Source organism: Thermobia domestica, chromosome 17, assembly GCF_964235325.1.
Source record: "Thermobia domestica chromosome 17, izTheDome1.hap1.1, whole genome shotgun sequence".
Classification (NCBI taxonomy): Eukaryota; Metazoa; Arthropoda; class Insecta; order Zygentoma; family Lepismatidae; genus Thermobia; species Thermobia domestica.
This window is the reverse complement of record NC_137470.1, coordinates 105,029,923-105,044,417: the sequence shown is the minus strand read 5'-3', so window position 1 is coordinate 105,044,417 and position 14,495 is coordinate 105,029,923.

Sequence of the window (14,495 nt, the reverse complement as noted above, 5' to 3'; positions counted from 1 at the left end):
CTTTTATTTCTATGTTGTTGTTATTGTTGTCTTGTTTTTTTTCTTTCTTTTGTTAGCATGTCCCTGTGTAAAATGGCGAAGTTATGCTGTATCTGGGAAATTGTTCAATAAATAAAATAAAATAAATAAAAAGATGACTCTTTGCTTAAATCTGATTAGTTCATTGATCAAATGATTTTTTTAAAAGGTTAGCATTTGTTGATCAGTAAGCGCTTCATTGATGCAACCGGTGTTACCAGATTTTGAAAATCTAAATTCCTTCTATTCTTTTTGAAACGGTTCCGCTGAGTTCAAGAATTTTCAAAACTAAAAATTTTTCGAATAAAATTAAACTTTTCTAAACGAAAAATTTTTTGAACTAAAAGTTTCAAAAGATTTGAAACAAAAAAATTTTTCAAACTAAATATTTCCTAAAAAATCAAACAAAAGTTTTTAAACTTTCAAACTGGAAAGAAAATATAAACAAAAAAAATAATCAAATTTTGGAAAGTTAAATTAAACTTTCCGAATGAAACTTATAAACTTAAAAATGTTCAAACTCAAGATTTCAAACCGAATTTTTGAAAACAAAATTTTCAATTTGAAAAAAAAATTCAAACAAATTTTAAAATCAATTTTTTGGAAAAAATTAAAATTATTAAATTAAACTTTTTTTGAATTAAACATATAAAATTATTTTAAAAACTTTTCAAATCGAAAAATCAAATTCAAAACCAAAAATCCAATTTTTCAAACAAACTTTTCAAACTAAGAAAGTTTCAGATTTTTGATCTAACTTCTCGTTGAACAGCAAGAATCGGACCTATTGATTAACATAGAATCCGAAACACGAGTTTCGTCAGAATCGAACTCAGGTTTTCCACGCCAAAGCCATGGCAAGTTTACTTTTTTAATGTTTGATTAATCGTAACCATTTGGCTGGACATAAGCGGCAAGTTCTCCAGGAATGAAAAAATATCAAAACCTTGAAACTCGATCATTAGAACAAGCATAATATATGATTTACCTATTCCGAACCAAACCAGGATCGTGTATGTATTAATTCACAGATGTGTAGATTCTTAGATAAGTTTGAGGAAAAATTGTGTTACTTAGGAATTTAACATTTGTTTAGCAACCAATTGTTGATTTTAAGACACTAAATCAATTCACTGTATGAAAAAATAAACCTTATAAAGAAGATCATATCTCATAGAACATATTAAAAATAACTTTTTGATTTCGAATAATTTCGATTTCGATTTCAAATAAAAATTTTAATTAGGCTACTTACTTATTTTCTGATTTCGTTTTCGAACTTTTGAAACATATAGCATTTTCGATTACAAAACGCACAATGTTTCGTTGGGTACAGATTTTGAAATGTTTTATAATGATCACTCGTGTAATAGTAATAAATGTTATTTCCTATTAAAATTCTTTCAAGACCTCGTTTTTTTATATCCTGTCGAACACTGTAATGCACAATTGCCTTTCCGTGTTCACACTTTGGTAAACAATTTTCGATCTTGAAAAAACGATGCTTTTTAATTTTTTTCACCTTTACGCATTCACTAGCTTTTACGATTAAAAAACATGTATGATACACAAGGCACTACATATTGTCAATGAAATTACACTAAAAGATATGTTAAATTAAAATTCATTTTACCTAATATTCGGTGTCGTATATTAAATTTGGATGAAACAACAAACATCTGATTTTTCGACTATCATGCTATATTCAGGCATTCTTGAAATTTTATCATTTATAGGTGAGAAAAATAAGATGACATGTTCACTGCTTATGATTAATTGGCTTTCTATAATCATATAATTGGATCCTGTATTTCCTTTTTATTAATTTAATAAACTGTGTATTGAGCAGATCTAAATGCTGATTAACGTTGAAATTTTATATAAAACATCCTTTTGAAGATTCAATCAATGTGTTGAATAATTCTTATCGTATAAGCTTTTTATATGTTAATGTTGATTTATACTTTTACGAAATTAAAGCTTCGTTTAACAGTAACACGTCAATAATATGTCAATGCTATGCTTAAAAAATCCTTAATAAACGAAAACGTAATTTTTATTACTGAATACCTACAAACATGAGTTACTGTGTTAAGAAGTTAGCATATTTATTGATTTAATCATATAAAAGGAATTTCTTATTGTACTGACAAACAAATTTTAATATTTTTATCTGATATAGTGATGACATAAATAATAGTCACTTACATTATCCATATCAAATTTCAGAATTTATATTACTTCATTGTGAGGAAATAAAATTAATGCGTCAGTAATATATTTGTCAATTTTACGATTCATTGGTTAAGAATGATGTCATACATTGTGAAATTAAGATAACCAATTAATTAAGCAAATGAATATGCCTATGATTTAATATAAATACTTACTTCAAACATCTTCAAAGCATTACAAAAGCATCATCATCAACAGCTGCCACAATAACCATACATACAAGTATCAAAATGGCTTCAGGTTTACAGTTTTTAAACAGCAAGAATACAATAAAATTTACGAAAATTGATGATCTGGAGACTAACATATCATATATGATTTTGTATGCTGAAAAGATAAAAACAAAGTTTGGAGAACGCTTTTTATTACACATGGAAATAAATGTAAACATCAATTTATCTAAACTATTCTTCCCGGAAGATACGTCAAAACAAGAAGAGTTATTAAAGTTTTTTAACGCTAGTGACGTGTCATTATATTACGAAGGCCTCGTTAACGGCACTCATAGACTAAATTTTAAACAACATCCGTCTGCCTCAAGAATTTAATACAAACTGTGAAGAAAAACTCATAATGTTAAAGTGAATGAAAATTAAGTGTCTTAAATATAGTGTAATGTTTTATAATACAGTGTAGTGTCTTTGTGCTTTCTAAATCTGTGTTTTGAAACGAACAAGATTTGAAACGAATATTTTTTTTCAAACTAAATATTTAAAAAATCAAACAAAAGTTTTAAAGTTTCAAACTAGAAAGAAAATTTAAACAAAAAATTTTGATCAGATTTTGGAAAGTTAAACTTTTCGAATGAAACTTATAAACTTAAAAATGTTCAAACTCAAGATTTCAATCCGAATTTTTGAAAGCAAACTTTTCACTTTGAACAAAATTTGAAAAAATATTTCAAACTAAAATTTAAAATAAAATTTTTTGAGAGAAAATTGAAATTCTTAAATAAACTTTTTTCGAATTAAACTTATAAACATATTTTAAAAACTTTTCAAATCGAAAAAAATCGAATCATTTTTCAAACAAGCTTTCCGAACTAAGAAAGTTTCAGATTTTTCACTTCTAATTCAACAGCAAGATACGGACCTGTTGATTAACATAGAATCCAAAACACATGAGTTCCGTCGGAATCAAACTCAGGTTTTCCACGCCAAAGACATGGCAAGTTTACTTTTAGCTGCAAGTTCTCCAGGAATGAAAAAATATCAAAACCTTGAAACTTGATCAATAGAACAAGCATAATATATGATTTACCTATTCCGAACCAAACCAGGATCGTGTATGTATTAATTCACAGATGTGTAGATTCTTAGATAAGTTTGAGGAAAAGTTGTGTTACTTAGGAATTTAACATTTGTTTAGCAACCAATGCTTGATTTTAAGACACTATATCAATTCATTGTATGAAAAAATAAATCTTATAAAGAAGATCATATTCTCACAGAACATATTAAAAAAGCTTTTTTGATTTCGAATAATTTCGATTTCGATTTCGAATAAAAATTTTAATTAGGCTACTTACTTATTTTCTAATTTCGTTTTCGAACTTTTGAAACATATAGTATTTTCGAGTACAAAACGCACAATGTTTAATTGGGTACAGATTTTGAAATGTTTTATAATGATCACTCGTGTAATAGTAATAAATGTTATTTCCTATTAAAATTCTTTTAGAACCTCGTTTTTTTAATATCCTGCCGTACACTGAAACAAACAATTGTCTTTCCGTGTTCACACTTTGGTAAAAAATTTTCGATATTGAAAAAACGATGCTTCTTAAATTTTTTCACCTTTAAGCATTCAGTAGCTTTTACGATTAAAAAACATGTACGATACACACGGCACTAAATATTGTGAATGAAATTATACTAAAAATAAATTAAATTAAAACTAATTTTACCTAATATCCGGTGTCGTATGTTAAATTTAGATGAAACAACAAATATCTGATTATTCGACTATCATGCTAAATTCAGGTATTCTTGTAATTTTATCATTTATAGGTGAGAAATATAGGATGACATGTTCACTGCTTATGATTAATTTGATTTCTACAATCATGTAATTGGATCCTGTATTTCCTTTGTATTAATTTTATAAACTGTGTATCGAGCAGATCTAAATGCTGATTAACGTTGAAATTTTATATAAAACATCCTTTTCAAGTTTCAAGCAATTTTGCTGATTAATGATTATCGTATAAGTTTCTTAGATGTTAATGTTGATTTATACTTTTACGAAATTAAAGCTTCGTTTAACAGTAACACTCAAATATTAGACTAAGAAATATTTCCCAATATTTCATTTTAATGCATACGTTTCGTACAAATTTGCATATTTTAGTAAATAGCTCATAATTATAGAATTTCTTATTTGTCCTAACCAAATATGTGCTTACAACTAATTTATGTGTAAATCAACACTATTCTAATTTTGACAAACTAAAATATGTGAATGCTATGCTTAAAAATCCTTAATAAACGAAAACGTAATTTTCATTAATGATTACCTATAAACATAAGTTACTTTGTTAAGAAGTTAGGAGATTTATTGATTTAATCATATAAAAGGAATTTCTTATTGTATTGACAAACAAATTTTAATATTTTTATCTGATATAGTGATGACATAAATAATAGTCACTTACATTATCCATATCAAAGTTCAGAATTTTTGTTACTTCATTGTGAGGAAATAAAATTAATGCGTCAGTAATATATTTGTCAATTTTACGATTTATTGGTTAAGAATGATGTCATACATTGTGAAATTAAGTTTAACCAATTTATTAAGTAAATGAATATGCCTATGATTTAATATAAATACTTACTTCAAACAACTTCAAAGCATTACGAAAGCATCATCATCAACACCTGCCACAATAACCATACATGCAAGTATGAAAATGGCTTCATGTTTACAGTTTTTAAATAGCAAGAATACAATGAAATTTACGAAAATTGATGATCTGGAGACAAACATACGATATATGATTTTGTATGCTGAAAATATAAAAACAAAATTTGGAGAACGCTTCTTATTACACATGCAAAGAAATGTAAAAATCATTTTACCTAAACTATTCTTCCCGGAAGATACGTCAAAGCAAGGAGAGTTATTAAAGTTTTTTAACACTACTGACGTTTCGCTATATTACGAAGGCCTCGTTGTTGGCACTCATAGACCACATTTTAAACATCATTCGTTTGCTTCAAGAATTTTGTAGAAACTGTGATGAAAAACTCGTAATGTAAAAGTGAATGAAAATTAAGTGTCTTAAATAAAGTGTAAAGTTTTATAATACAGTGTAGTGCCTTAGTGATTTCTAAATCTGTTTTGAAACGAACAAGATTTGAAACGAATATTTTTTTTCAAACTAAATATTTTAAAAAATCAAACAAAAGTTTTAAACTTTCAAACTAGAAAGAAAATTTAAACAAAAAATTTTAATCAGATTTTGGAAAGTTAAATTAAACTTTTCGAATGAAATTTATAACTTAAAAATGTTCAAACTCAAAATTTCAATCCGAATTTTTGAAAGCAAACTTTTCACTTTGATCAAAATTTGAAAAAATATTTCAAACTAAAATTAAAAAAAAAAATTAGAGAAAATTAAAATTCTTAAAAAAACTTTTTTCGAATTAATTTTATAAACAAATTTTTCAAACTTTTCAAATCGAAAAAAATCGAATCATTTTTCAAACAAACATTTCGAACTAAGAAAGTTTCAGATTTTTCATTTAACTTCTAGTTTAAAAGCAAGAATCGGACCTATTGATTAACATAGAATCCGAAACACATGAGTTCCGTAGGAATCGAACTCAGGTTTTCCACGCCAAAGACATGGCAAGTTTACATTTTTAATGTTTGATTAATCGTAAGCATTTGGCTGGACATAAGCTGCAAGTTCTCCAGGAATGAAAAAAATATCAGAACCTTGAAACTTGATCATTAGAACAAGCATAATATATGATTTACCTATTCCGAACCAAACCAGGATCGTGTATGTATTAATTCAAAGATGTGTAGATTTTTAGATAAGTTTGAGGAAAAGTTGTGTTACTTAGGAATTTAACATTTGTTTAGCAACCAATGGTTGATTTTAAGACATTATATCAATTCATTGTATGAAAAAATAAATCTTATAAAGAAGATCATATTCTCATAGAACATATTAAAAATAACCTTTCTCATTTCGAATAATTTCGATTTCGATTTCGAATAAAAATTTTAATTAGGCTACTTACTTATTTTCTAATTTCGTTTTCGAACTTTTGAAACATATAACATTTTCGATTACAAAACGCACAATGTTTCATTGGGTACAGATTTATAAATTTTTATAATGATCACTCGTGTAATAGTAATAAATGTTATTTCCTATTAAAAATCTTTCAGATTCTCGTTTTCTTAATATCCTGCCGAACACTGTAATAAATAATTGTCTTTCCGTGTTCACACTTTGGTAAAAAATTTTCGATATTGAAAAATGATGGTTCTTAAATTTTTTCACATTTACCCATTCACTAGCTTTTTCGATTAAAAAACATGTATAATACACATGGCACGACATATTGTGAATGCAATTATACTAAAAATAAGTTAAATTAAAATTAATTTTACCTAATATCCGGTGTCGTATGTTAAATTTAGATGAAACAACAAATATCTGATTATTCGACTATCATGTTAAATTCAGGTATTCTTGAAATTTTATCATTTATAGGTGAGAAAAATAAGATGACATGTTCACTGCTTATGATTAATTTGCTTTCTATAATCATGTAGTTGGATCCTGTATTTCCTTTGTATTAATTTTATAAACTGTGTATTGAGCAGATCTAAATGCTGAGTAACGTTGAAACTTTATATAAAACATCCTTTTGAAGTTTCAATCAATTTGCTGATTAATGATTATCGTATAAGCTTCTTATATGTTAATGTTGATTTATACTTTTACGAAATTAAAGCTCGTTTAACACTAACACTTAAATATTAGATTAAGAAATATTTGCCAATGTTTCATTTTAATGCATACATTTCGTACAAATTTGCATATTTTAGTAAATAGCTCATAATTAAAGAATTCGTTATCTGTCCTAACCAAATATGTGCTTACAACTAATTTATGTGTAAATCAACACTATTCTAATTTTGACAAACTAAAATATGTGAATGCTATGCTTAAAAATCCTTAATAAACGAAAACGTAATTTTCATTAATTATTACCTATAAACATAAGTTACTTTGTTAAGAATTTAGGATATTTATTGATTTAATCATATAAAAGGAATTTCTTATTGTATTGACAAACAAATTTTAATATTTTTATCTGATATAGTGATGACATAAATAATAGTCACTTACATTATCCATATCAAAGTTCAGAATTTATGTTATTCATTGTGAGGAAACTAAATTAATGTGTCAGTAATATATTTGTCAATTTTACGATTTATTGGTTAAGAATGATGTCATACATTGTGAAATTAAGTTTATCCATTTAATTAAGTAAATGAATATGCCTATGATTTAATATAAATACTTACTTCAAACAACTTCAAAGCATTACGAAAGCATCATCATGAACACCTGCGACAATAACCATACATGCAAGTATCAAAATGGCTTCATGTTTACAGTTTTTAAATAGCAAGAATACAATAAAATTTGCGAAAATTGATGATCTGGAGACAAACATACGATGTATGATTTTGTATGCTGAAAAGATAAAAACAAAGTTTGGAGAACGCTTCTTATTACACACGGAAAGAAATGTAAACATCATTTTACCTAAACTATTCTTCCCGGAAGATACGTCAAAGCGAGAAGAGTTATTAAAGTTTCTTAACACTACTGACGTGTCATTATATTACGAAGGCCTCGTTAATGGCACTCATAGACTAAATTTTAACAACGTCTGTCCGCTTCAAGAATTTAGTAGAAACTGTGATGAAAAACTCATAATGAACAAGTGAATGAAAATTAATTGTCTTAAATATATTGTAATGTTTTATAATGCAGTGTAGTGTCTTAGTGCTTTCTAAATATGTGATTTAAAACGAACAAGATTTGAAACGAATATTTTTTTCAAACTAAATATTTAAAAAAAATCAAACAAAAGTTTTAAACTTTCAAACTAGAAATAAAATTTAAACAAAAAATTTTAATCAAATTTTGGAAAGTTAAATTAAACTTTTCGAATGAAACTTATAAACTTAAAGATTTTCAAACTCAAGATTTCAATCCGAATTTTTGAGAACAAACTTTTCACTTTGAAGAAAATTTGAAAAAATATTTTCCAACTAAAATTTAAAATAAAATTTTTTCACAGAAATAAAAATTCTTAAATAAACTTTTTTCGAATTAAACTTATAAACTTATTTTTCAAACTTTTCAAATCGAAAAAAAATAAATCATTTTTCAAACAAACATTTCGAACTAAGAAAGTTTCAGATTTTTCATTTAACTTCTAGTTCAACAGCAAGAATTCTACCTATTGATTAACATAGAATCCGAAACACATGAGTTCCGTCGGAATCGAACTCAGGTTTTCCACGCCAAAGACATGGCAAGTTTACTTTTTTAATGCTTGATTAACCGTAAGCATTTGGCTGGACATAAGCTGCAAGTTCTCCAGGAATGAAAAAAATATCAAAACCTTGAAACTTGATCATTAGAACAAGCATAATATATGATTTACCTATACCGAACCAAACCAGGATCGTGTATGTATTAATTCACATATGTGCAGATTCTTAGATAAGTTTGAGGAAATGTTGTGTTACTTAGGAATTTAACATTTGTTTAGCAACCAATGCTTGATTTTAAGACACTATATCAATTCATTGTATGAAAAAATAAATCTTATAAAGAAGATCATATTCTAATAGAACATATTAAAAATAACCTTTCTCATTTCGAATAATTTCGATTTCGATTTCGAATAAAAATTTTAATTAGGCTACTTACTTATTTTCTAATTTCGTTTTCGAACTTTTGAAGCATATAGCATTTTCGATTACAAAACGCACAATGTTTCATTGGGTACAGATTTTGAAATGTTTTATAATGATCACTCGTGTAATAGTAATAAATGTTATTTCCTATTAAAATTCTTTCAGAACCTCGTTTTTTTAATATCCTGCCGAACACTGTAATAAATAATTGCCTTTCCGTGTTCACACTTTGGTAAAGAATTTTCAATATTGAAAAATGACGGTTCTTATATTTTTTCACCTTTACGCATTCACTAGCTTTTACGATTAAAACACATGTATGATACATATTGTGAATGAAATTATACTAAAAATAAATTAAATTAAAATTAATTTTACCTAATATCCGGTGTCGTATCTTAAATTTAGATGAAACAACAAATATCTGATTATTCGACTATCATGCTAAATTCAGGTATTCTTGAAATTTTTTCATTTATAGGTGAGAAAAATAAGATGACATGTTCACTGCTTATGATTAATTTGCTTTCTATAATCATGTAATTGGATCCTGTATTTCCATTGTATTAATTTTATAAACTCTGTATCGAGCAGATCTAAATGCTGATTAACGTTGAAACTTTATATAAAACATCCTTTTGAAGTTTCAAGCAATTTGCTGATTAATGATTATCGTATAAGCTTCTTATATGTTAATGTTGACTTATTCTTTTACGAAATTAAAGCTTCGTTTAACAGTAACACTTAAATATTAGATTAAGAAATATTTGCCAATGTTTCATTTTCATGCATACATTTCGTACAAATTTGCATATTTTAGTAAATAGCTCATAATTAAAGAATTCATTATCTGTCCTAACAAAATATGTGCTTACAACTAATTTATGTGTAAATCAACACTATTCTAATTTTGACAAACTAAAATATGTGAATGCTATGCTTAAAAATCCTTAATAAACGAAAACGTAATTTTCATTAATGATTACCTATAAACATAAGTTACTTTGTTAAGAAGTTAGCATATTTATTGATTTAATCATATTGACAACCCAGCCACTCAGTGCCTAGTTGGGGATGCAATTTTGAGTGCCACTGGATGCCTTCCACTCACCATCTAGAATGAGTGGGATAAAACTAATATTCATTTGCGAGAGGTTTCTTAATGGGGATAAAATCAAATAAGAATACGTTAACTTCATTAATTTGATATCACTGTATTTCTCCAAATTATGATTTTACTGTAAGATTTCGTAGAGCATTTACTGACGGATATTAGGAACGATTTGCCAGACGAGCATAGCAACGGTCGAGTATTTAGCTTTTGAGCCCTGAGTCGGTGTAACACATACCTGGAAAATCTCGTGTTGTTCCAACGATGATCTGGCGTCGAACCTGGCTCCTCTATGATGATACTCCGGACTGTTGAATTACGAGGACGAGCATTGAGGTATGAATCTTCTCAATAGCTACTCTGGATGTGACATTCTGCGTTGTTAAGAATGATGTCGTTTACGAAGTATTTCCTTTCGCTGTCATCGGGCTGTCTGGCAACTATAAACTTAGTTCTCCAAGAACTCGATTAAATCGGTATTCAAAGACTGATCTATAAGACTCGATCACTCGGACTCCATCAAAGACTCGATCAAAACTCCATCGAAGACTCGATCAAAACTCCTTCAAAGACTCCCCCTGAACCTTTTTCATCCTCTGGTTTTGTTGAGCTTGGCCCAACCTCCGTCGTCTGCTTGTCGTCTGCTTGTGGCACGTGCGACCCCTTTTCACATGGAAAGACAAATTCCTTCCATGTGTCAAGACTCAAAAACTGCAACTCTCGACACACTCTGTTTTCTCGATTCTAAGCAATTTCCGCATATCCGTGATTTCGTGAAATTCGTGATATCTTACAGATTCTCTTTGTAAAATGTATAGAATCTGGCTAATGCGAGAATAGACGCATTGTCTACATTTCCTTCCTACATTGCCAGACTCTCAACGAAAACATTCTTATTCACATTTATTTACAACAGACTGCTGACACTGGAATTATCAACATTGTGCAGCTTGCATTATATTTCATACACAACATTTAATTACCTTAACCTTAATAGATGATTTATACCGTAAACATTAAAACAAAATTAAAATATACAAAATAATTTACTCGAAAAACGAGTGTTGCCACATGGCCCCCCTTAAAATCTTAGTTGCTTCGCAAACCAAAGTAGACCTCGTAAGAGGGCGATTTTCCATGAACACCCTGTACAATATACAAAATAAATATATAGTAAACATAAATATAAACTCGAAATTAAATAAAACATGTATAACTGTGCAAAATAGTTATATAGACAATAATTGATATTCCTTCACCTAAACTATTAATAATATATATATATATTTCAATCTTTAATCATTTACTTAATTCCTATATTTATAGAATACAAAACTTCAAAATGTAATCTGGCAAAGTATATGCTCACGACATCTAGTGAGTTTTCAATGAATTACTTGCTCATCACATTTGCACAAGAGTGCTTGTGCAAAATTATATATATGTTCATTTACAAGTACTCTTGGTTAATTTCTCTTCGCAACAGCGCTTTTAGAGTTTCATATTATAAAATTTTCCACTACTCTTTCTGTCCATACGTGCCAACTGACGAATTTATTGGCCGTATTAGTACTGGTTAATCATCATTTATTTCCACTGCTTATTAGATTGGAAATCTAAAAACAAAAACTTGTAACATAGTATTAAAACATAGTAGGCTGATATTTTTACGTAGCACTGTAAAAAAACTGAAAATATAATTGTTTTATTTTCTTCCTAAAATTCAACCACAGATATTTTAGAGTTGACGGAAATAAAATATTGCTGCAGAGCGTTGAATATACTGCTGAAAGTTCCAACTTGGTAACTGCTGGTTCATCATTTTTCGACCAAGGTTAATCTTACTTCCGCTCCAGCAGCTCTGTTTGCGCGTCACTCTTGTACGGATAACACTGGATGTTAATATTCACTACCAAATATTTCGTTATTTGTATTAAAACACTGTGTTTTTATAGCACAATTACATCGCATTACGTGTCGGAGTTTCCCTATCCATGCCAAATGTTTATTGGATTCCCAAAATTGTTCCAATCCGTAACATGTACTTGCGGGATTTCGTGCGGGATTTCATGCACTACACTAGTGTTACCAATACTCAAAGTTCATGCTACTACGTGACCTTACTTTACTCAATCTGGCATTTCCTTTTGTTTTCAAAATATTTAAAATGTAATAAAATATTAAAAAGTGATAAAACATAAAATGATAAAATATTACCGGTTACTAAGTGATATATAATTAAGTGGACACAACAAAGGATTATATAATGGACTATTCACTGGATTAATCATCTATATGGGTAAGTGCAAAATTTTATATTTAAACACGCGAATATATATTTATTTAAACACTATTTATATTTACTTATACTTAACCTACAATTATTATTATTACTCCTAACACTTGTTAACTGCATACAAAAATTGATTGAGATTCAGGGAATATGATGGATTTTACATTTCCTTAAAATCCTGGAGGCTTTGGTTGTTAAATACGGCTGCCTGACTAGCCGTATCATCCCAATCAAAATTTGGCTACAGCTAGCACATTTATTACTAACTATCTACATGGTTTGTATAAAAATCTGACCGTTTTTAAAATTTCAAAAACTTGATTCTCCTTCATACTCAAATTCAATAAGACTATCGTGACGTGATTCCCTTTTTTTCTCCAATATTGTAGACGTGACTAATTATTTTACTAGATTATAACAATAGACTTCTTATTTATTATATTATTTACTTATTTATTTGCCTAATTACGTCGTCTAGGGTGGCCATTCCCACAACAATATCATTAGGTCAATAATTCATTTCATTATTAATTACTATATTATTAATCTTCTTGTCATATATTTATTAACTTATTACTCTCTATACTTATTTCTATATTAAAATATTAACTTATTAAATTATTTAAATAATGCCGACAGGGCCTATAGCTTGTGAGAAGGAATTCCTCGAAGTGAGTTCAAAACTGCTTCATATGTCCAACTCAAATACGTACTAAATCTTTTCAGGGCTACTCTTGTGCAGGAAAAACATCTGAATGTCCCCGATAATATTTCTCTTATTTCTATACTCTTGCGCTTTATTCATATATATATTCATCTACTTATTCTCTTAGAGTACTCTTAGCGCTTAACATATGCATAAATATACTTCTATAAATATTCAACGATGCATGCTTTATTCTCTATAAATTCACTATTTACTTCTATTTTCTTATTCTTCTTTATTCATTAATCTTTATTCATTATTTATTAGTTCACTCTTCTTCTCTCTATCCACATTTATTATTAATTTAGTCTACGTTATAAATCTACAATTGCTTATTTCTTTACGTCTAACGTCTTTAATTGTTTACTTTTTTAGTATCTATCTTCTACTAAAATTTCCTTACTCTCACTACTCACATTCCTAGAAACCAACTCTTTTCCTCTTTCCTTCTAACTAACACAAATAAAAAGATTAAACTAGACAATTCTTACATTATAAATCCGCGAATATAACTATATTCTGCTTTTCCTATATTTTAGATGCACTGCTTACATCTATTACTATTCTGACTATCCTACTTAATCTCTAGGATATCGAATTTATTACTTACTAATTTATTACTATCTTAATTTTAATCTTACTCTAAGGGACTGGCTAAAAATGAAGGATATCTCCTTAAAAAAATTTTCACTGCTTTACGCGTGATGTACGAATCAACTCCTGTGTCTCTTTTCAACAATCACGGAAGACTTATGTGGCTCAATAAATAAAATATTCTCATCGAAGTTTGGTAATCGCCCAATTCAACTCGAAGAGAATGGGATTTCCTTCCTGATTAGAGTTTCCCCTAATGAAAGGTTTCGCCTAATTTTCAGGGCTTCTTAATTTTAACTTATGTCTAGATTAAATCTACTTCAATTGCATCATTCATTTCTTGTTTTTTTTTCATTCTTGCCTTTTCTTACATCTAATTTCCTAATACCAAAATTAATAACAAAATCATTCATATTTTCATTTTCTTTGTTTTCTTTTCTTTTCTCCATAGTCTTTCCTACTTTTATTCTATTTCTTACCTCACTACATTAGAACTATATGCCATAAAGACATAATTCGCTAAAAATAAATTGATAGTCAGATTTTTACTTTTCTATTACTAATAATACAGC